The sequence below is a fragment of the Pinus tabuliformis genome, chromosome 2_1 (genome assembly GCF_031772625.1).
Source record: "Pinus tabuliformis cultivar Carrire ecotype Pingquan chromosome 2_1, CPIR1, whole genome shotgun sequence".
NCBI classification, from domain to species: domain Eukaryota; kingdom Viridiplantae; phylum Streptophyta; class Pinopsida; order Pinales; family Pinaceae; genus Pinus; species Pinus tabuliformis.
The window spans coordinates 699938327-699963953 of record NC_142299.1 but is presented as its reverse complement, the minus strand read 5'-3'; positions in this window follow the sequence as shown (position 1 = coordinate 699963953).

Here is a 25627-nt window from a genome sequence, read left to right as displayed (position 1 = left end):
TCTTCTAGGTATCTAGAGCCTTTGTTCTAACCATGGCTATAAGGACTAGTAACTCAACCCACCAAGGGCTCTAGTGCATTTTTACCAACCTAGAGCTCCAAGAACTAGTAACTCAAATAAAATTGTTCCAAGGATTTGAGAGTGTTTGTTCCAACCCACAACCATCGAGAACCTAAGCACCAATAATAAGAACAACTGGAAAAACCCATAACACCATTTCTATCTAGGAAATGTCAAGGCAAGACTGGAACCACTGTCAATCTAGGAAAATCTACATGCCAATGACAACACATAACCAAGGAATCACATCCTTATACCATGCATAAAAATTTTCCTATTGCCTGAAAAGCAAGGAAATAACACATGCAACCTATTACCTGCAAATAAATCTAGAAGTAGTTATTGATCCAATTGTTTCCTTGCACTCCCTACTTTCCCTTGCCTTCTTTCACCAATCCAAGTGAATGCCTAGGTGCTCCAAGAATGCTGCAAGAATTCTCTAAGTGTGCAAGAGTATGAGAGAATGAGAGTGTGAAAACATGAACTAGAGCTCCACCACAAAACTTTCAAAAAACTAAACCAAAAAAAGTTTCGAACTGATTCATTGAAGCCTTTTTATCATTGATGCCTCTATTTTCTTCATTTTCTTTCATTTTTCCTCTAATTTCCCTTGCATGCAAATATATGTCTCTTCACTTTTCTTTTCTCCTATTTTCCTTTATTTTCATAAATAAATGCCAATTAATTCCTTTTTTACTTTCTCAATGCCATTGTTGATTTCCATAGCCATTAATTAATCACAACTGATGCCCACTAAAGTGTTTTTTCCATCATTCATCTTGGAATATGTGTCCCATGACCTTGGACTTATTTTATTTACATAGGAAATCAACAAGGTGTTGTTACATTTGCATTCTTCATTAACATTCAATGAAGTTAGGATATAATTGAATCCATTATGTCAACTTATTTTGTGTATTAAAGATTGGTAGAATAATGATCCCCTATCAAAGAAAAAATGATCATACAGTGTGGAACTAGTCATTGTAGTTGGGTTAGGGTACATGGATATAAATCTTGGTTAAGCCCAATCACAATTTCAGTTCACACTAGTGAATAAGAGGTCACAATGGAAGTGTGGTTCCCCCTTGGATAAGGTTATACATCAAAGTCCTACAAGATGATCAAACTGGCTTTGATTGAGGGAATATTTCGATCTCAGACCTCACCACCCTTCATTAACACACAATAGACGAAGGGGACACCAAGATGAAATAAGGACATTAATCGTGTCCTATGATGATCATGTCATATTCAGGTAGTGTCTTGATGAGGAGGGTTCCCATGGTTGACATTTCATTATCGAGTCCCACCCCCCATGTTAACCCACGATAGATGCAGGGGAGGAATTGAATCTGAGTCATTGATTGAGTAGAGACCACGCTCATACAGTCAAAATGAGGTTGGTCATTAATAATTTATAATATAATAGTGGTGGGTAGTCTCACTAGCTAACGAACTCAAAAAATAAAAGGTTTCTTGTCGGTTGTTCGCACCACTCCACTGCCATCATATAATTGTGAAAGATAGTAGAGCGGTAATGTCGATGAGTGGTGGGTGGTTTCATTAAAATGACCCTAACAGAAATAAATATCCTTATTAGTTGTTATCACTGCTATCACCACATTATCATAATCCATCGAGCTACAATCTCAAATGAGCAGTGGGAGGTCTTGTAAATTAAAAAGACCAATAGATTAATATATTCTTGATAGTTTCCAGTTTTGTCTTGGTGTGGAAAATGAGGGTGCCACAACTATTTCCACCGTGTAAAATAAATATAGGAGGAACCCCGTTAGGATGGACACTCAAGTAGTCTTTTACTCAAACCATTACTCATTGTATCCTTAAGTCATTGATTTAATATATGAAAGAAATGAATGAGTAATGAACCTAAATAAACAAGGAACTACCATGCTTATTATTGGAAGAACATGTTAAAATATATATGACTGATAGGGATTTTCCCACCAAGAAAGGTAGTGGATGGCACTCCTGGTCCTCTACTTAACTTGCCAATTAGATTTTCTTCATCGGTAGCAACTAGTCTATAATAATTGTAGTTCATGAATAATACTTTAAAAAATATATATGGATACAAATATGTAATAAAATATGAGTTCATATCTTGACTATAAGTATGATGGTATAGAATGACGAGTATGAACAAGTCAATTGAGAAGATATACAAATAAAAGGTATAAATTGTAAAATATAAATAAGATGTACTAGCATATACAAGTCAACCACCACATGGAAACTAGTGTACATGCTAGGTTATCACTTCACTCCATGCCTTTGCAAATTAAAAGAGATACATGCATTAAAAGAAATAAAGTTGAAGAAAAGATTCAAATCTAAAGTCTACGCTCATGAAGTATTTCTTCTATGCCTTGAAAATAAAAAAACTTACTTAGCAACCACTGTTTTACTTATTTTATAGGAAGAAAAGAAGCTAAAAATGTAAAATACCTCTCCAATTATTTGGGTTATCCCAAGAGTGTAAATAAATAAAAATGACCATATGTTGGGCTTAGATTACAAAAAGGATAAAAAATTTAGATTTCAGTGAAAATAGAAACTACCTTGCATTGGCTACTAGATAGGGTTCGTTCATCATGTGTTAATTGGGCATCTCAAGGTCCATTTTTTTCAACCAGATAGATGTTCATACATTTTGGGGAACTAGGAAACCAAACCCATTTCTTATATCTTTTCGAGACAACTTGCACTTATGAGAAAAAATAATTAATTATGATATTTAATACTAGTGCAAATAGATGTTCATCCATTTTAGGGAACTAGGAAATAAAACCCGTTTATTATATTTTATCCAAATGGCTTGCATTTATTAGAAAAAATGATTAATTGTGACTTCTAATACTATTCCAACTATGTTTTACATTGTAATTATTTCACAAAAAAAATTAAAAATAAAAAATTACCAACATAATAACTTAGGGAATCTATTTATTAGGAAAAATATAATAAAGAGGTACCATGATGGTATAGGGGGCCTGTCATAATAAAATACACACAAAACACTTAGAAATATACACAGAAATATACTTCACAACTGATGAATAATTCATTAATAAATAAATTATTTACAAGAGAGTTATTGGCCTAATCATTAGCCACTCATTCCTCACTCTCCTTCACTTACATGCCTCATGGGCGCAGCAATATTTATACAAGTGGATCTGAACCCAAAGAAGGTTCTAGATTCTAAAAAAACTCCCGCAATATCTCTCATGATCCATAAAAAATCTCACCTAATCCCTTATATCTAGATGAGATCTAACTAACATTCAAATCTCTCAACTCTTCCAAAATACTCTCAAAATTTCTCCTAATTACAATAATTCCCATCTTCTCTTAAAACTATAGGGAAAATACATTAAATAATTAAATTGTAATAGTTCTAGTAACTAACTCCTTTACTAAACATGATACCCTAGTTTAGATGATGCTTCATCAGACTCCATAGGTAAACAAAAATCATAGTCTCTCAACCATATATCTTCATAGGTTGATAAAACTCCTCCTGGATCCCAAACTTTCACTTGCAGTAAATCATCTGCTCTGTCATGTTGTTGTTGTTTTATGGTTTTCTTCTCTCATCTTCTAGGTTTACAAACTTTGTGTTGTAGTTCTCATCCCTCTTTGATAATGTAGACTTAATCAATCATTAGTAATCTATTTTCATGCTTCCTTTTTCTTTGTTCAAAAAACATATTATGGGACTCTTCCAACATCATCTTCTCCATTTCTTCAATTTCAATATCTAACTTGTCTTCTAGCTTATGTGCATTATTGCTTCTTTGTTGAACTTTATTGTTATTGTAATCCACCATAATTTCATTTACATTATATTCTGGCTTCATGTTGTCTAACCATTTCTATAGGAACTTTAGTTCTGCTACAATATCTCTCACATGGACATTTGACCCCTTTATTTGATTATCATTTTCCATTTCATCAACAAATTCTATTATTTTTCCATGTTTAAAATCCTTAGGCTTCCTTTCCTTGTCAAGTTATTGTTCACCATTACTGCACAGAAAGTTAATACATTGTTCAATATGGACAACATACCCTGCATCCACACACCAATTGTTAGATTTAAAACCAACATAATTGTTATCTTCAATAGACTATTCAGTCATCATATGTGTATCTTCTAAAAAGGTTATGACACGATTTTCATGAATATAAACTACACTCATATCAATATATTTCATTTTAGCATCATCGTTGTCCTCACCAAGCATCAGTCCTTATTCTAGTTCATAAATGCGTACATTCATCTTGGTTATCTGGATTTTTTCTACTTCTCTTAACAAAACTTTCAACTTTTACTTTTGTCTTCTTGCAATCAAATGCTTGATTGGCTATACAGATGTCCTCTTCATTACCAATCCATGTTTCTAATTCTCTAGAAGCTCCATCAACACATTAAGTAATTCCTTCATCTCAATAATCTCTTTCTCAAACTCTTCATCATTTATGCCAACTGTTATGTCATCATTGTGGATTTTCTCTGAATTCTGTAAATGACTGTTTGTTGGGGTTTTAATATGGGTTTATAAATTCAATCCCTCTTAAATTTAGTTGTCAATCTGCCATTCATTAGTTATTCCAAGGTTATCATGCAAGGTCTATGTAGGCCACGAGTTCCTTACCAAGTATTGATCAATTACAAAATACAAGGCCCAACAAGTGCTATGAATCGAGTAACAACAAAGTAAATAACACTAACAACAATCTAAAGTAACAACAATTAGAAATCACAACAAGATTACGAAGAAGTGAAGAAAGGAACATCAATCATAAAACATTAAAAATACAACTACAGAGCATAGCTATCCACACGATTATCCAATAACACCAGATCGAGAGAGCAGGCCCAACTCTCCAATCAGGGTTGTGGCTCAGAATTAGAGATCGCACAAAGTAACAATCAGCTGAAATTTACATTAAAATTATAAAGGAATTACAAAATGGAGTTTTTTCATTACAAGCCAAAGGGAAAATGGGTTGTTATTCTCCGTTGATCCTTACTTATACATCCATCATTACATGAAGAGCATTAACAAACTCAGAAATTGTGGTAATCGTGCCTATCCAAAAATATACAATAATTTCTCAAATAGAAACAGAATGAAAAGATAGCAATCAGAGTTGGCTATGTCATCTGTTCGGTAGTTGAGAAGTTTAATGGTTCAGTCCTTAAATAACACTTCCAGCCCATAGTCAACAACATCACTTTCGGTTTCATTCCACTGAACAACATCCGATATGAATCTACAAGGAATTTTGCGAGAAAATCATCTAAGCATGATTCCCCTAGGACTAAGCTTTATTCATTAACAATTTAGGACATGCCAATATGATATACCTTTTCATTGATTGGGACATTAATTTATGTCATAAGAGTTATGAAATGGATAAAAACAAATATGTGAAAGTGGGTAAAAGTAGGTAATTTTACCGACCAACATCTCCCCCCAACTCGGGTGGTTGCATGTCCTCATGCAAATGCTTCCTGTTGAGATTAGGGTTAGACCCGCTGTGACTGACATGAAGCTGAGTAAGATCATATTTTTTTTCCATATCAGTCCTAGGTAGTGGATACCTATTTGTATGAACGATGTCCTTCCAATAATCTTCATCCACAACATAAGTTGGCCCATACTTAACACAAGGCAACCATATAATAGGAAATCAGAACTAGCCAACCAACTCCATAGTGTTGCATGCAAGAAATATAGCGCGGAACCCTCCCCAATGATCTTACAAAGTTGGGTGCCCCAAAGGGTTCTTGTTCCTGTATTGTTGACAATGAAAGCATCCAATTCTTTCAACAAGCATCCTTGGCTTCTTCCTGAAAAGTGTAGATCTGTCTTGTGCACAAGTCGACATGCCATCGTTGTGTAATAAGCATCTAGCCTTTTCATCCATATAGCTTGAGAAATCGATGATGTTTAGTAAAAATATCCTCAGATCAGAAATTCTCCATCCTAATCATCAATGGGATATTTGCTTCATTTTCCTTGAAGGTATCAAGGGACATTTTCCATTTGACTTGATTAATCACAAAAGATGTAAAATCTCTCAATTCAATATCTCCTACAAATGGTAGTGGGTTAAATAACTCATCAATTCTCAAGATATAATCATCCATGTATAATTCACATATAAAATGATGGTTAATATGATTATTATCTCTTAAAATCCTCAACAATTGCATGTGATCTTCTATTTTGCGACTTAACTCCTAGTGAGTAATTTTTAAATTGAAAAAAAAACACTATTCATGAATAAAAAGGTAATAATAGTTATAAGGGGGTATGCATGCCATCATTTGTTGTGTTAAGGTTAACATCTCATCCTTATGAGTCTTCAATAATTGGACCTGTTCCTACAAATCTCTGATCTTCTTTTGCAATTTTTCTTGTTGTTGTTGAGCCTTTTTTATATGAGTTATATAATTGGCAATCACCTTCACTACATTCTCTCAAATCTCTCTTATTTCTTTCCAATGAGCCTCCATGGGAATTTCCCCATGGCAGAAACTAAAAGTAGTGGCCTTCCATTTTTGGATTTCTGCCTCCCAAATAAAATCCCGGGCTTCTTCAAAATGGAGGAGTGTCTCGGTCTATGTGGATGTTGAGATCACCTCCTTATCTGTTGTCTTTTCTACCACCAAAATTATCCCATCAGTTCTAGGGGTTTTGGTTGCTTGGCCAGTATTAATTTTTCGCTTTCCCTTTTCCCATTTCTGCAACTACATCACACATTTTCTTATTTTTGTACTTTACATCTTTAGTTGAATATTTTCTTTGAATAGTAGTTGGTATAGGTGTTGAATGGGGGTTTTTCATTTTTCAAGTTCCTCACCAAATTCTTGTTTTACCACATTCTCCTCCATATATCTCAAGGTTGGTACTGGTCCTTATGGAGCAGTATCAGAAAATTTGCCAATAGGTTCTTGTTTTATCACAACTTTCTCCATTTGCTCTGATGTCGGTACCCATGGAAGAGCATCCACACATTCTTCATAGACTCTAGAACTACTAAATTTCCTTCTATTTGTTCAGGAGATGATACTAGTTCACATGGAGAAGTATCGAAAACATCTTCTTCCAATTTATCTGAAGCTCCCACTGGTTCCTGTGGAGTCATATCGACAACAACCTCTTATTCCATTTGCTCTGAATCTGACACTGGTTCTTGTGGAGGGGTATTGGAAACAACCTTTTCTTCCAATTTCTCTAAAGCTGATGCTGGTTCTTGTGGAGAAGTATTGGCAGCAACCTCTTCTTCCAATTTATTTGAGGCCGACACTGGTTCTTGTGGAGCAGTATCAACAAAAACCTCTTCTTTTGCAATTACTCGTAAAAACTTCAATTTGGGAGAGAATACTTCTTCTATTACCACGTGGGTAGGAGAATAAAATTTCCTTGATCCTCTCAGCAGGGAGGTCGTATGTGGATAACGAGGGGTAGTAGGGTCAATCTCCATTCTTCCAAAGTCCTATATTTTAGTCTCCTGAATTCCTCCCCCATCTCCAAAATCATCTTGTTGGTATTTGATTTCTTCATCCTCTTTTTCCTCTACCTCTTCCTGTATTTGTTCCATCTCTTCTCCTTCCATCCCTACAGGCATCATGGCTGCAACTTGTTCCTCTAATAATACAACCAGTTGCTGCCAAGTTATAGGAGTATGTAACAAGGCATGAATTAACAGTAATCTAATGATCCCATGATTCATAATGATGGCCAATGCTTAGTTAGAGAAACTCGCATACCAGACAATCAATTTTCGATTATTCAAAAGGAAAAACGAGATATTTGTGGAATGCATTTGACCAAATTGGAGACAAGATAGGAGCTTAAAATGATATTTAAGATAATAGAAAGTTGACCTTCATACGTGATATATCGCATTAAGAAATATGAAACATATGCCCAAGGATCTAGTAGCGATTTTTGGTCATAACCCTTTCCTTTTTTCACCACGTTCTCCCCCACCTATATGAATAACTCTCGATACTATGGCATGGTCGCTCTTCTGATAAACCACCTTTGTCTTTCCTATGATAACCCACTAACAACTGTAATAACTTCCTTAGTTACTTGAACTTCTAGTCCTGAGACCTTAGAGTGATTTCCTTCTAGATATGCAAATTCAATTGTCACTCCCTCATCAAACACATGTAGCCCCTCAAATTAAGTGTGCCAACCTACATTTTGGAAACTATGCCATACTTCTAGTCGACATTGAACCTAATTTGTGCTCTCTGGTTAATGTCTAATAGCTTGGCCACCCATTATATCTATTAGTTACTCTGTACCGACAATCGGCTTAGCAGAAAGTCGTTGATGGAACAGTTAGTCGATAAAATACTTGGTAATGGAAATGGCGATAAGGGAAATGAATCTGGGTGACGGTTATGTTAAAACGAACGGTAATCATGTTCATAATTATGGTAATAATTTTGATACATTGGAAATGACCGCATTTTTATGTTGACATTTGCATTCGTACATAGTGGAATTTCCAATGAGTATTGGTATATGTGAAGGATACATATCGGGGTATGATACGAGTGTGTAATGATTCCATATTAAAGGTATCACTAGATAATTTAAATAGCTACTTAATGAGGTACAATAATAGTGACAAATGGTATCATTATTATTAAAAACAATAATCTCCCCCCCAACTAAGGTATGGTCATCCTCAGTCCTGATTAGTCATGTCATTAATGAAATGTCAGTTAAATCCACAGATTTGTTTAGGGACATACCTAAGGACTTACCTTAGTGGAGTATTAGCATCGGAAAAGTATCTGCATGACTAGAGTATCAACACCAATGGAGTATCAACATCGGTAGAGTATCAACACCAGTGGAGTATCAACATTGATGGAGTATCAACACCAGTGGAGTATTAACACTGGTAGAGTATCAACACCAGTGGAGTATTAGCATCAATAGATGCTAAAATGGAGACAATAACGATGGTTCAATAGGAGTAGCAGCATGGAAAACACTTCAACTAGAGTAGCAACAAGGGAAAGGGAAAATAGCTCTACAAAAGGGAAAAAGAGAGCTCCAACTCGAGTAGGAGCAAGGGAAAGTGAAAAGAGCACTACAATTGGAGTATCAACAAAACTCAACTTTTATTATTATTATTATTATTATTATTATTATTATTATTATTATTATTATTATTATTATATATATGTCTCTGTGTGTGTGTGTGTGTGCATGGAGACAATCACGATGCTTCAATAGGAGTAGCAACAAGGGAAGGGGAGAAAGCATTACAACTGGAGTATTAACAAAACTCAACTTTGTTTTATTTTATTTATTGTTATTATTGTTATTATATATATATATATATATATATATATATATATATATATATATATATTCAATATGAGGTGTAGAGGAACAATTTTATACACGAATGACTTCAAAACTAGAATCATCATAAAATTGTCTAATAAAGGAGTCCCTAGAGGTCAGGCGGTGATACAACTTAAGATGATGCTTGTTTGCAAGTAAAGGAGTATGTGCATTGTCTATTGTTATGATTTTAGCAATTCCATTGTTAAACACTCTGTTGACCTCATATGTACACATCCATCTTCAGTAGAGCTTTCCTTTAAAATCCTTGAACCGGGAATGATAGAGTAATTCCCAATCACCGTTTTGAAACACATTTTTCTTGATAAATTTTTCATGCCACTTAGTTTGTTGTTACTGGATGGTGGCAATGTTTTGTATAGCTAGAAAACAAATTTCATCTAACTTGTTAAGTTGATCCAGTCAGTGTTTCTAGGTTGCAGTAAGATCCAAGCCTACTTCGAGAGCGGTCCTGAGCATTTTGACCTTGAATTCCACCGAAAATAGAGAGGATTTTCCATACACAAGTTCATATGGTGAAAATCATGTTGTATTCCGTCATGTATTTATAGATACCCAAAGTGCTTCAGGGAGATTTTCAGCCCAAATTCGGCGATGGTTAGCAACAATAATCATAAGAATATTTTCAAATACTTTATTTGTGATTTCTACCTAACCATTCACCTAAGGGTGATATGGGGATGTCGCCCGTGTTTGATTCCATATTTCTCTATAAGCGCTGCTATTGAATGTGATGTAAAATATGCCACTCCATATGAAGAAATTTCCCCGGGAGCCCCATATCGATCAAATATTTCTTCAAATAAGAAGTCTGAGACTATTTGTTCAGTGGCTTTTTAAACAGCTTTGGCTTCTACCCATTTTGTCACATAGTCTGTATAGACAAGGATATGAAATTTATGATGAGACAGAGGATTAAAGACCCAACAAAATCAATAGCCCATTTATCAAATGAATCAAACACTAGTTGAGTCTTCAGTGACATTTCATCTGTTCAAACAGGCTAGCCCATTCTTTAATATTTGTCACATCCCTGAACATATTTTCTAGCATCCCCAAATATATAGGGCTAATAGTATCCCATCTGCAACACCTTATGACCAGTTTGTTTATCAGCAAAGTGTCCTCTGTAAGGTTTGTTGTGGGAATATTTTAGAACATCATACATATATTCCTCTCCCACAAAACGTTGGATTTTATGATTTGGTCCAGTCGAGAAGAGGTCCCTTCTATCCATGTATAACAGCCACTCTGTTGGATAATTCTCCATTGTTCCCTGTATGACAATTGATGAGGTACCTTACTTGCAGCAAGATAGTTAGCAATATATGCATACCAAGGGGTGTGAGTAGTAACTTAAAAAAGATGTTCATCAGGAAAACTATATTCTACAAGTGCATATTCATTATTAATATTGAGCCTAGAGAGGAAATATGCTACCACATTATCCTTTCCTAGTTTTTCTACAATAGTATTATCATATCCTTTTTAACAATAATAACCATCTTGTGATTTGTCTAGGAGTTAGAGTTTTTTTCATTAGATGCCTGATCGCTAAATGATATGTATGCACAAAGAAAGGGTACCTTGTAATATAATACCAAAATTTACTAGCAACATAAGTGACAACCAAAAATTCCTTCTCAGTTACCGTATAATTAAGTTCAGCAGGAGTTAAATTCTTACTCACGTAGTAGATTTCATACATCTTATTATCTTCTTGTTGTCCCAAAACTACCCCAAATGTTGCATGGGAAGCGTCGGTAGAGGCATCAAATGGAAGTTTTCAATCAAGGCCATGCAATATTGGAGCCTCATAGACTAATTTCTTTATCCTTAAAAAATTCAATTCACAAGCATCAATCCACACAAATTCTGCAGCTTTAGATAGTAGTTGGAAAAGTGGAAATGTTATTTTAGAAAAAAATTCTATAAGTGTCGATAATACCCAACATCACCAATAAAGCTTTGTACCATGGTTTGTTTCTTCGGAGTGGGAAAATTTAAGATTACCTCAACCTTAGCGGGATCAACACGTATTCCTACAGCTAAAAGTAAATGCCCCAGGCTGATCCTTTCTTCCATCATCATATGACATTTTACAGTGTTAAGAGAAACGTGAGTCTGTTTACATCATTTGAGTACCTTTTCTAAATTTTCCAAACCATCTTTAAAAGAATCACCTTATGGGGTAAAATCATCATATAAATTTCAACACTGTCATTAATCAAATCAGAAAAGATTCCCAATATTGCCCATTGGAAAGTACAAGGTGCATTAAAGAGTCTAAATGGGAGGACCCAGTATGAAAAAACTCCCCAAGTTCAAGTAAAAGTTGTCTTATATTGATCTTCAGGAGTTATCTAGATATAGTTATATCCACTGAACCCATCGAGGAAAGAAAATAACTTCTTTCCTGCTAGTGTGTCGGGAACTTGGTTGATGAAATGTAAGGGAAAGTGATCTTTCTGGGTAGCTTTATTTAGCTCCCTATAATTGACGCACATCCTCCACTTGAAATTTTTCTTTGGGATTGTGACCAATGGGGATACCCATTGACTATCAATAATCGGGTAAATAAACCCAACATCCAATAGCTTCTACAACTCTTCCTTAACAATGTTTTTCAAAGTAGGTTTCACTCTTATTTGTGGTTGATGAATAGGATGACATTACTCTCTTATATATATGTGATGGGTACATAAATTAGGATGAATCCTCTTCATATCACCCTATACCCAAGAAAAGGCCTCCTTCTCATTCCGAAGAATTTTTAACAATTGTTCAGGTTGGGATGACAACAGATTGGGATTGATGTTCAATTTTTTCCTTAGATCGATATTTACTGAGACATTGCTATGTGTTGCTGTGACATGAGCATTTTTAGTTTCAGTTTCTCATTGAATAGCTTCCTGAGTAGAAGATCTCATAAAAAACTCTAATAGTCGCCAGGTCGGGCAAGAAATGGAGTCAAGATCACTAATGAACTTACTAATAGCGTCATATTCTGTTTCTTGTTTGAAACAAAGGGATTCCCCAATGGTGATAATTAGTCTAAGGTTTTAATTTTCATGTTCAAACTCGTCCCATAAGGACCAATGAGCTTAGTTGTACATGAGGGTCAAGAACAAGGTTCTTCGTAATCTCTCCATTTGATGTTACCATGTTTCCTGATTGAAACAAAATGTAGGCATCGAATGTAGCGAGCCATGGCCTTCCTAAGATTAGGGGGTGCCCCCCTACTAGAGATTGAGTGTGCAGTACAAAGAGATCGACAGGCTACTCCCAAGAATACACGAAAATGAATACATCTTCCAATTTCCCTACAAGTCTCAAAGTAGATCGATATGCAAGTTCTAGAATCATTAGAGTTGGTTTAAGATTATGTAAGCCTAGAGTAAGTACAATTATTGATGCTATTATGTTAATTGCAACCCCGAGGTCTACTAGAACATTTGGAATGTCGACCCCATTGATTTGGACTGTGAGGATCGGGTTTCCTGGGTCACCATATTTGATGAGTATATTTTTCCCAACATTATGCCTCACAAATTCCCCATGACATGAATAGTAGGTGGGTCTTTCGGCTTCCTCCGAGGCTTCTTGGAGAAAAATTCCCTAAATGTTTTGGCATAAATTTGGCACGTCCTTCATGGCCTAGAGAAATGGGATTTTAACAAATGATCCTGTAATTCTCTTAAGAGATCAAATTCAGGGTGAGGGATTTGTTTACTTAGGGACAACCTCTCATGATAAGGTGGGATTGTGTGAACCCTCGGAGTGACAATTGTTTCGATGGGGGGTTGTTGTTACATAGCAATTTCTATTGGATTACCCTGAACTTCCCTAGAGGCGTGTTTGAGCTGTGGTTTTGGGACTTCGTCATCACTTTGTCCAACAATTATTGGTGAAGTCTTTGTATTCATCACTCGTATGGAATGAAGATTCATTTCATTTTATTTTGAAGTGGTGATACCATATGAAGGAAGGTTGAGGGTCTCAACCTATTGGGCCCCCCTATTATTCAAGTTCCGGTTTGTTTGAATAGTTAGTTGAGGACGAATAGGAGGAGTACTGGTGGAGACATTTGGTGGGAGTTGTAACTATTTTTGTGTCATAGGGTAGGGGAGTTGATTTGTAGGAAGAGTGGGTCCACACTAGTTATGAGACCAAGAAGGGACTGGACCAGGTTGGGTGACCATGACTGCCAGGGAATAGGATATTGATAATACTATGGTCACGAAGGTGTAAATGGTGTAGACTAAGACCCAAAATTCCAATTATTAAAATATTGAGAAGGATCTTGAGTTATACCTTGATTCGTATTATGTGGTCACGGTTTCCATGACTTCTTTTTCCCCATAAAATAGAGCTGGTCTGTCTCTTCATTTTCTCCTTGAAAACTACCAAGTAGTGATGGACATGTGTTGGTCGAGTGGTTTTGCTCACATATTGCACTGGTTTTGATGGTATTAAGTGGGCACTCCTATAAAAGGTGCCCCTTCCTACACTATGGGTTGAAGATGCCCATTGCGTTCTCGGCTTCAATCTGTTTCTATTTTTGTTGTAGAACATCTAGCTGTGAAGCAAAGTGTTTAGGATGGGAGTTCTCAAATTGTCTAATAAGTTCCCAATTTATGCCTTTGTGACCCCACTACTGGACTATTTGAGAGCTCGTGCCCCTTGCTTATGCCTAGCAACCCCGCATGAGCATTTGACACATAGTTCACAGATAGTATCAAACTCTTCATTTGAGATATCCCCCTATCCTACCACATTTAGAAGTTCTAGAGTTTATTCTCTTAATGCTTAGAGTAAGATTATATTTAAAATACCCTTATCCAAATCACTATGGCGCAATATTTGCATGATATATTTAAAGTGTTCCACAAAATCCTTCATATTCTAATCCTCCTTCTGCATAATCTGGAAGATTTCTTCTTTAATGTCTCGAGACTTGCAGTATTCCTAATATTTTTCGAGGAAAATTTGCTTGATATTATCCCATGTTGTGATAGATTTTCCTCCTAGACCCATAAAGCAACGAAACACTGTCCCTTTCAAAGTAGAAGGTAATATATTCAATTTTTGGGCATCTGAAACATACTCATATCCTCAACACACAACATCAAACTCGAAGAGAACTGTATTTGAATCCTTAGAAGAGAGACCACTGAAATTAGGTAATGTTGTTAGAGGAATAGGTTTCATGCGTGCATCTCCCGTAATATCTCTAATTGGAAATTGAATTGTAGAAGTTGTGTTGTTAGCCATGAAGATCCTCCAATATTCGCTCATAATTTTAGTGGGTTCTGGTTGTTCTACAGTACGTGGTTGAGTTTATATAACAACACTTCCTCAATAAGGAGGAGGGTTTACTCCCCCTAACCATTCTTATTCAGGACCTTCAACACTTAATTACTTAGATCATTTTCTCGCTTCTTCCTCTTCTCTGGACTCTGTTTTTGCTATTGAAGAGGGCTCTAGTTGCGAAATTGTCTGGGTTCTGGATCCCGTATCAAATCTTACCCCGACAACTCTCCTTAATGAGTTTCCTCATTCATCTCTTGTGATGATTTCTTGGATATAGGTGATTCTCCCTAGATCTTTCCTTCCTTGACCTATATTTGGGGGTCTTCCTCTGCCCCTTATGTTTGTTTCCCTATTCATGCAATCTAAGAAGTAGAGAATTAGATTAAAACAACCAAAAAAATTCTAGAGCTCGCGTCCTGGAAAAGGGTTGTTACAAAACTTGCCTCACTAGGATGAGACAATGGGTTTTGACATTAAAAAAGGAAAACAATTAAAAGAAATAAGGAAATATAATGTTGGGGTCCTGGAAAAGGTTTGGTGAAGAACCTTGGCTCACCAAGACGAGACAATGGTTCCTACAATCAATTTAAAGGAATCAAAATAATCTAATGCTCGAGTTCTGAAAATGTTTGGTGTAAGCCCTGCCTAACGAGGACGAGAGAGTGTTCTTATGGTAAATACTGGTTGTACTTTTGTGCCTTTGATAGCCTCCCCAACAACGATGCCAAAATGTTGGGGTTTTAATATGTGTTAATAAATTCAATCCCTATTACATTTATTTTTCAATCCAGGGTTCGTTAGTTATTTCAAGGTTATTGTGCACGGTCTATGGAGGCCATAGGTTCCCTACCCAATATTGAGAAATTACAAAATATAAGACCCAACAAATGCTACGAATTGAGTAACAACAAAGTAAATAACACTAAAAACAATTTGAAGTAACAACATTTTGAAATCACAACAAGATTACAAAGCAGTAAAGAAAGCAAGAACAATCATAAAACATTAAGAATACAACTAGAAAGTATACCTATCCACATGATTGTATCCAGTAACACATGATCTAGAGAGTGAGCCCAACTCTCCAGTTAGGGTTGTGGCTGAGAATTAGAGATTTGATGAAGTTACAATCGGCTAAAATTCGCATTAAATCATAAAGGAATTACAAAATGGAGTTTTGTTGTTACACGTCAAAGGGAAAATCTGTTGTTCTTCTCCTCTGAGCCTTACTTGTAGATCCATCATTATATGAATAGGATTAACAAACTCAGAAATCATGGTAACCGTGTCTATTTAAAAATATACAATAATTTCTCAAATAGAAATAGAACAAAAATATAGCAATCAGAGCTGGCTCTGTCAGCTATTCGGCAACTGATAAGTTTAATCGTTCAGTCCTTAAATAACATTGTCAGCCCACAGTCAACAACATCGTGTTGGGTTTTGTTCCATTGAACAATGTCCGATATAAATTTGTAGGGAATTGTGTCAGCAAATCATCTAAGCATTGTTCCCGTAGGAAGATGCTTCATTAATTAACAATTCAGGAAGACATGCCAATACGATATACCTTTTCATTGATTGGGATATAAATCAACCTCATAAGAGCTATGAAATGGATAAAAAAGAATAGGTGAAAGTGGGTAAAAATAGGTAATTGTATCAGCGAATACTATCCATAAGTCATTTTCATCTCTTCTTCTTTCGAGAACTTTACCTTGTTCATTGTAAACCTTAATTGAACTAATACCTTGCCAAGTTACTTCCTCTAGACTTGGCCAATTATTCACTTCACTTGAACCATATTTCTTAGCACTGCTTGCTCTTTCGATTGCTTCACTTACTTAATGAGAATTTTTTTTTGTCTTGTTGTTGCTAAAATTTTTGTTCCAATCACCTACAATTGTTGCAAGTAAATTGACTAGACTTTTGGGTGTCGGGACCAATCATGCACCCAATTATAATTACCGACTCAAACTTAAATGACCTTTTAACTTATGCCTCTAAATTTCCTTTTGACTTGAGATTTTTACTTTCACATGAGTGGACCTTGGGTGTCAGGTACAACCAAAAAGTGCATCCTTTCAAATTTAATTCATAACATCAACCAATAAACTTTACTGTAGTATACTTTGAGCTTTCATCTTTGACTTAACTTAATATTTAAGTATAACTTGATTCTCACAACTTGAACTTCAATCCATTGGAATCCTTACATAAATGAACACTTGATTTTAGATTTGGCTTTAATTCTTTATATTTTGGCTTTATCATGACACACTTATAAAATTTGAACCTACTTAAAAGCTCTCCCATAAGCATCCATTCAAATACTTAATTTCTCCACACACCATGCAAGAGAACATATCACTATATTCAAAATATATTATAATGCTCATCTCAAATAATAAATTATAAAGAGCACTTATTATCTTCTTAAGAACTCATCATCTCTCATCACAATTCATATTTTCCACTCAACCTTTAGTTACTCATGTCATATGTGCTCATATGTTGTTGACTCTCTCACCTCATTAAATATCCACTAATAAGTAAAGTGCTTTGCAAACATGAACGTTCTATGACAAAGTAAATGAATGGATTCATGTGATTTTAAATGAATAACTTCTTGTAAAGTAAATTTGTTAAATAAAACACATGTCCAATAATAATGTGCATCACATTCCAGGTAACATTCTCACTCGGAAACCTTCGAACAGTTCTATGTAGCCATACCTCCAACACAATACCATCCTCCACATGGGTGTTGAGTGTAGGATAGTGCGTTCTTCGTTCACAAAACAACTTTTACACGCTCACTCACACATATCCACATAAATTGTATCACTCTGTTAGTTAATTGATAATATTGCCACCATTTTTATAAATTACATGCGTATATAAGGGTATTCAATACACGTTTGGTCTCATCAAATTCTCTAGTCAATGCGCATAATCAACAATACTTACCAACACCCAGCGCCAATAATACTTAACAATAGGTGATGCCAAGCTTGATTTAAATGTCTTCGGTAAGACTAAATGACTTCGGTAAGACTCGAGTCTGGTTGGATCTTTAAAATGGGCGAGAAGTTGTTTGAAGGACCTTCAATTATAGCCTGTTATGAAATTCTCATACGCTACTATGAAATTCTTTTAAGTGTGGATTCAACTTTTCACTGCAACAACCTGATCCAAATTCTTCCACAAGTCTGCACTATACACAATTCTTCCCTGCTACGCAAGCCTCTACGCATGCATCTTGGCAGACATCACTGGTCAATAATTACTTGACGCAATGTTATCACGAGTTTCACAAATGTCGGACTCTGTGACCAAAATGATGGCGCAGGCTAAGGGTTCTGCCCTAATAAAACACATACAAATATAGACAGAAATATACTTCACAATTAATGAATAAATCATTAATAAATAAAATATTTAAAAGAAAATTTTTACTTAATCATTGGCTACTCATTTCTCATTCTCTTTCACTTACAGGTTTCATGGGCTCAAGTGGATCTCAACCCAAAGTAGGTTCTACATTCTAAACAAACTTCCACAATATCTCTCATGATCCATAAAAACTCTCACCTAATCCCATATCTCTATATGAGATCTAAGTAACCTTCAAATCTCTCAATTCTTCTAAAATACTCTCGAACTTTCTCCTAGTTACAATAATTCTCATTTTCTCTTAAAACTATAGGAAAAATACATTAAATATTAAATCCTATCTTCGGGAACTAACTCCTTTAGTAAACATGATACCCTATGTTAAATTCTCTTGCATCATATCATAAGAAACTTTGAATTTATTTCCTAAGGCTATAGGAAGTGGTAAGCCATAGCAAAATTAAGTCATAATGAGGAACTGAGATGTGGAACAAGGTGATTGTCGTGTTAGTGGTTACGTCAAGAGGAGCTCTCCACCCTAGTATGGTAGAGATGTTATAATGTAACACCACCTGTAAACATTTTTGCTAGGTCAAAATCAAATAAAAATAAAATAATTAATAATTATAATTACCAATGAAACATTTATAATTATAATTAATTCTAATTAATAATTATGGCTGCCTAGATCCATATTAACTCCAGAGATACCAAGCATTCATAGGGATCAAATATCTCTTCACTTTAAAAGAGCTTTGTATCTCGTAGATATTATCCCGCTTGGCACTTGGTAGTTCAAGAGTTAACATGGATCTAGGATGGTTTATATCCAATGTGCAATGGATGTCAATGGAAGAGTAGTTCTACTTCCAATTGAGGTGGTGGGAGGGCTCATGGCCAACATCATTGATTATACATGCCAACCTCTTGTTTACAAGTGGTGGTGTAGGAGGCTACTCGTATATGATTTGTCATCATCTAGCTCACTTAAAAATAGGAATTGGCCTTAGCAGTGGAAGCAACATGATTATGAAGGAGGAAAATGTTAGACATGGAACTATTTGTGGATCTAGGAGATTGGGTGCTAGATATAGGTTGCACCTATACCAAAAAAACTCTATACGTGTAGGAAATGGATGTTTAGTGGAAGATGAAATCCATTGTGGATAAATTCTAGCAAAATAAAGGTGAAACACGACTGAAAATGCATGCCTAACTGGAGGGCATTTAGAGTGAGGTTAACATTCTAGATCAAAATCTTAATATCCTTGCCAACAATCATGCCAAAATAGTCTTCACATTAATCAAGGCTAGTGTTGGTGATCAAGATCCCATCTAGTTGGAATCACGCACCACCAATTGACATCCTAAATTTGTATGAGGGTTATGCTAGATATTATTTATGGGTATCAATGTTTAGTTATGTCTCTTATGTTTGTTACTATGGATTTCCTAGTCTTGCATGGAAAAGAAATAGAAAGGAAGTAGGGATTATAGCCCAAATTTGTAATGTAAATATATTTTGGTCAATCATACACAATTCATACATGTGAAAGAAACCACTAATGTATTATGGGTCTAGTTTCTTGAGAGGCATGCTAATAGCAACAACCAACTAAACCATGTATGTAATTTTTGAATTTTGGAAGTAACACAAGTGGCCTAACTTACCATATATATATATATATATATATATATATACATAAAAGCGAGTACATTAATTTTATATGATATCTAAAAACAATAATTAAATACTGGTGAGATATTTAATACTTGTATTTATTCATGAATGTGGTGTCTAAAGGAGGCTATAGTGGAGGCTTCCCACCAAGCGAGATAGCATCATGCTCTTCTCCCTTTTTTCCATATGTGCATCACTGCATTGAAAAAAAAGTGGAGAAAGTAGGTTTTGAGATAGATGAATATTGTCTTTAGTATGATGGTGGAAGTTATTACATCGAGCTTGGAGGCCTTGAAAATCTTACAATACTATGAAGTCTCTTTAGCATCCATCTCCAACAAAATACCTTGCACGTGCATTTATTAGGTAAAATATGACAAAAAGTTAACACAAGAAACCTCAAATGTATTTTGTAAGACTAAATGGAGTAGTAAACCATAGAAAAATTAAGTCATAATGAAGGAACATCATGTGGAACAATATGATTGGCATGTTTTTTATTTATATCCAATGACCTATGGACATCGGGGCAAAGAGGTTTTGCTACGAGCTGAGGTGATGGGAGGGGTCATGACCGACATTTTTTATCACAAGTGCCAACCTCTCGTTCATGTGTGGTGGTGGAGGAGGATGCTAATAGATTATTTTCCATCATATCAACCGCATTACAAGTGGAATTGGTCATAGTAGAGGATGCATCATGATTGTGAAAGAGCAACATCTTATATAAGGAATTATTGGTGGAGGTAGGAGATTGGTGTCAAATATAGATTACACCCATACAAAAAAAATCGATATCTCTGAGAAATAGATATTTACGGGCATATGAAATCAATTATGGATAAATTCTTGTAAATAAAGATAAATATTAACTAAATATGTAGGCCCAACTTGAGGGCATTTAGGGGTAGCTTAGCATTTTTGATCAAAAGCTCAATATCTTTGTTGAACATCATGCTAAAATTGTTTTCACAAGTCAATACCAGTACTACTAATCAAGGTCCCATCCAGTTAGACACTCGAAAAAAATCTTTGGGGCTTTAGAATTATATAGATTAAACAACTTAAACTCAATTTTTAAAAAATATTTTCCCAATTTTTCTTAAAATTAATTTAAAAAATGCCTTGAAAAAAGGTCATCTCTCTCTCTCTCTCTATATATATATATAGATATAGATATATAGATATTAAAATGAAAAGTAAAATATTTTTTTCTCAATATATTCCAATAACTTATCACTTAGTAAGAATTGAGGGGTGGTTACAATTCAAGCCTGGTCACAAAAGGGCAAAATGTCTCATGGAATTAAATTATAATAGATGGGATATTTATCATTTCTCCCAACCTCTAGAGCTACAAAAAGTAAAGTACTAATTTCAATGTAAGATAAATCTTCTACCATTGGACAAGTTTCAACCTTTATGAGGGATAAATCTATAGCCATGAAGTCACCCTTGAGTTAGCGGTGGGTTGTTTATTATAACGAAAATGACCTTGTGAATTGTGCAAAAGTTAATGTATCAAATATTAGCCCCCTGGATTTTCTTTTGGTCCAAGCAATGAAGATTGAGGTAGTTTTGATTTGAATTTATAAGTTAAAAAGAAAAGTAAAGTATTTTTTTCTCAATTTATTCCAATAGTAAGAATTGAGGGGTTGTTACACTTCAAGCCTTGTCACAAAAGGTCAAAAATGTCTCATGCAATTAAAGTATAGTAAATGGGATATCTAACATTTCCCCAAACCACTAGAGCTACAAAAAGTAAAATACTAATTTCAATGTAAGACAAATCTTTTACCATTGGACAAGTTTCAACATCTATGAGGGATAAATCTATAGCCATGAAATCACCCTTAGAGTTAGTGGTGGGTTGTTTATTATAATAAAAATGATCTTCTGACTTGTGCAAAAGCTAATGTATCAAATATTAGCTTCCTATCCTTCATATTAAAAAATTAAATGTATTTATGTTTGGAAGGAATTATGGTTATCTTTCCAATGAATTTTAGTTGATTATTTTATTCCTACAACTTTATATATAAACTAAGTTGATTCCGTTAAATTATTGGAGATATGGTCTATTACATTAAATATATAAATGACAAATAAAATACTTTCATGTGCATGTTAGGTATATATTATGATATAGTTTATATAAATAAATAAAGTAGTTGAATATAAATAAAATTTCATATTATTATATACTCATGTGAAGAAAGTGGGTATTTTTTAACCACTTATAAATATTTCAATATTTATCTTATGTAAAATAATTTCACCAACATAATTTATATATAGAAAAATAAAAATAAAAATAAAAAAATTTATATTTCATTGTGAAGAAAAAAAATAAAATCTTATTATGTAATCCCAAATGAAGATAAATCTAGATTAACGATAGTTATTTTGAATTGGAATAGTTTAAGTAGTCGGAGGAATTGCCAGGACGGCCAAAAGTGGCATGGGCAAAACAATTTCAAAAAATCTTGTATAGTCAATGCTTGAATCATATTTTTTGATGGTGGAAATAGATTCAACACAATCAAAAACCTCTAAAACACCTAAAATCTTGAAGTTTAATGACGGTAACTTAGATTTACAAATGTCCCTGCTGGATTTTCTCAAAATATGACTCGAATTTCCATGACTTCCGAGGGCAGTCCGTTAGACTACGACTTTTGGGTTTGATTAATTAATTTTATATATATGGCTATGAGATGTTCTAGCAAGTTAATTTTGGTTGATTTAGGGTTTTTGATCATTAATTATATATATATATATATATGGCTATGAGATGTTCTAGCAAGTTAATAGTAAGTTGATTTTGGTTGATTTAGGGTTTCGATCTTTCAGTATGGAACCTGGTTCCTTCCCTCCACCCATAGATGTCACATCATTGAATTCCCCTCAACAAAATCTGTCAGTCTTTCCTAATACAGGATCTCCACTACTTAGAAGTTCAGAGCGGAGAAATGAAGCAAGAACATCGCCTCGCTGGACACCTACTGAAAAGCATAAGAAGCTTCTGGAAGAATTGTTCGCAGCAGGTCTCCGTAACCCTACTCCGGAAGATATCACAGATATTGTGGATTTACTGGAAATCTACGGAGACCTGAAAGATAAGAACGTTTTTTACTGGTTTCAAAACAGGAAATCCCGCAAAAGACGGCAAGAACAAAAAATTTCCATGCAGGAGCCCTCCCAATCTGAGAAGGAAATCACAGAGCTTCCTTTGGGCCCACCCTGCACCCCTTCAACCCCGGGTAAATTCTACGTTGTTTGTCTATATTTTTCAATAAATTTTACTATTTTCCGAACAAATTCTTATTCTGAACCCCTGCCTACTAACAGAGAATAGCATTATCTCGCAATCCTCATTGGATCAGGCGCAGGTAAAACGAATTCATTCCCACTTTACTTCATGAATATTTGTATATATTCATTTCATCTCTGACGGAATCAAGAAAAAGCAGCTGACATGTTTATATTTTAACTTGTGATTAGGAAGATGCGTCCAGTATGGAAATAGAGGGCGCAGTTATTAGGATGATCATCCAACAACATTTCAACAACAGCAAGAAGCGTAAACAACAAAAACTTACCATCAACAAGAACTCCTCTTCCACCAATGGTAACATACACCATAGTTGCTTTTTGTTTTAAATACCCTTTAACGTTTCTTATTTTGTGGCGATGTCTGTGTGCAGCGCCAGCGCCAGCGCCAGCCCCAGCCCCAGCCCCAGCCCCAGCCCCCAACATGATCTGGCAACCTTCCGTGAATATAGCTACATTTTCACCCCAGGTAAGGAGATTGTCAATTCTTATTCTCCGTTCTGTGAAATATTTTATTAAATGCAGAAGGGAGGAATCTAGTTTCATTTAAGTTTTTGTGTAATTTAAAAGGATTCCAGCATAACTCATTGTAATTTTCAAAATATTCTCAAAATTTTGATGCATATGCGAAGTCAAACCCTTAACAATCAACTTTGTTCATATCCAATCAACTGCAATTAAAATAAAGAGCAAAGTCAAATAATTGGCTTGGCTGAGGACAAAGTCAGGAATGTGCAATGAGCCTTCACTGTTAACAGCTAAATCAAATGTTTTCTTCTCTTAGATACATTTTCCGAACATATATACAGTCAAATTGCCACATTGAACAACCACTTTTCAAAGTTTTCAGGTATGTTTTCAAAGTTTTCAAATACGTTGTTCACATTCTAATTTAAGTGACATTTTACTTTATGAGCAGGGAGTCGCCATTTCAACAGAATATGAAAGGAGGGGAGAATTGCTCCCTCTGCAACCAGATGGGAACCTGAGGTCACCAAAGCTAAAAAGAAAGAGAGGTGGCCAATAGCTCACTCTTCGTACTGCAGATATTAAGAGACAGGAAGGTGGAAGGTGGTGAAGGCTCAGATAATTAAAGTAACTCATTTTTGCCTTATTCAGTGAATCTTTGGTATGCGGCTATTTTTTTGTTGGGAAGTCTAATTTTGATTCGGTATTAGCTTAGTTTTGCGTTGTGTGACTGGGGAATTTCCTCCAGGAATCTAAGTCTACTTTTGGTTTTGTATTATCTTAGCTTTCTGCAGTGTAACTAGAGAATTTCCTCAGGGAATCTAAGTTTCCCTTTCGTTCTGTATTAAGATAGATTTATGTTGTGCAACTGGGGAATTTGCTCAAAGAATCTATGTCTACTTTTGGTTCTATATTAACAGTTTCTACTGTGAATCTTTGGTCTGTGGTTATTTCTGTGTTTGGAAGTCTGCTTTTGATTCGGAATCCAAGTCTACGTTTGGTTTTGTATTATCTTAGCTTTCTGCAATGTAACCAGGGAATTTCATCAGTTAGATTTCTTTTGTGCAACTGGGGAATTTCCTTCTACTTTTGGTTCTCTATTAACATAGTTTCTACTGCGTAACTGGATAATTTCCTCACGGAATCTATATCTACTTTTGATTCTGTATTGACATAGATCTCTGGTGTGTAACTGGATAACTTGCTTACGTAATGTATGTCTACTTTTGATTCTGTAATAGCATAGATCTCTGGTGTGTAACTGGGGAGTTTCTTTATGCAATCTACGTTTACATCTAAGAATGTTTCTGTATGAATGATACGAGTTTGGTTGAATTTGTAAGATTATTGTTTCAAAAGTCATGCTGGTTAATGTAATAACTTCTAAAATTATTAGTAACACCACTTTACCTAAAGTGGTTTTTATTGCCCCTGATGCCGGTGTATAGTCAAGAGAGGAGTACGAAGGCAGCGTGGAGGGTGGGCACGTGGCTCATCACACTCCAGCGGGCATCTTATGAGGAAGAGTTAATGTCTCAGACAATCAACTTAAATGCTGCATTAACACAGTTCTTTCCCTCTCGCCAGTATGTTAGTATATCGGCTATGAAGCTCTGCTTGTTATTCACTCTTGCTCTTCCCTCGCGCTTATGCTGGTTTAGCAAGGTTGAAGCTCCTCGCATTTTCTTATGTCGCCCCCTTTCAGTCCCCTCCACGGCTGTTTGTTATGCTCTTCCAGCATACTTCACAATGCCGAGGGTGCGCTCAAGGATGAGCTGCAGAAGGGGCAGCTCCCTGGGCCGTGTCTCCCGCCAGCCTTCCTCCACAACCTCGGACACTTCTTCTGAGGCTTCGGATTTCTGTTTTGATAGATACCCTGAGACCAGAAGTGGTCGTGGTAGGGGAAGAGGGAAGTTCATCACCGAAGTGCGCTCTC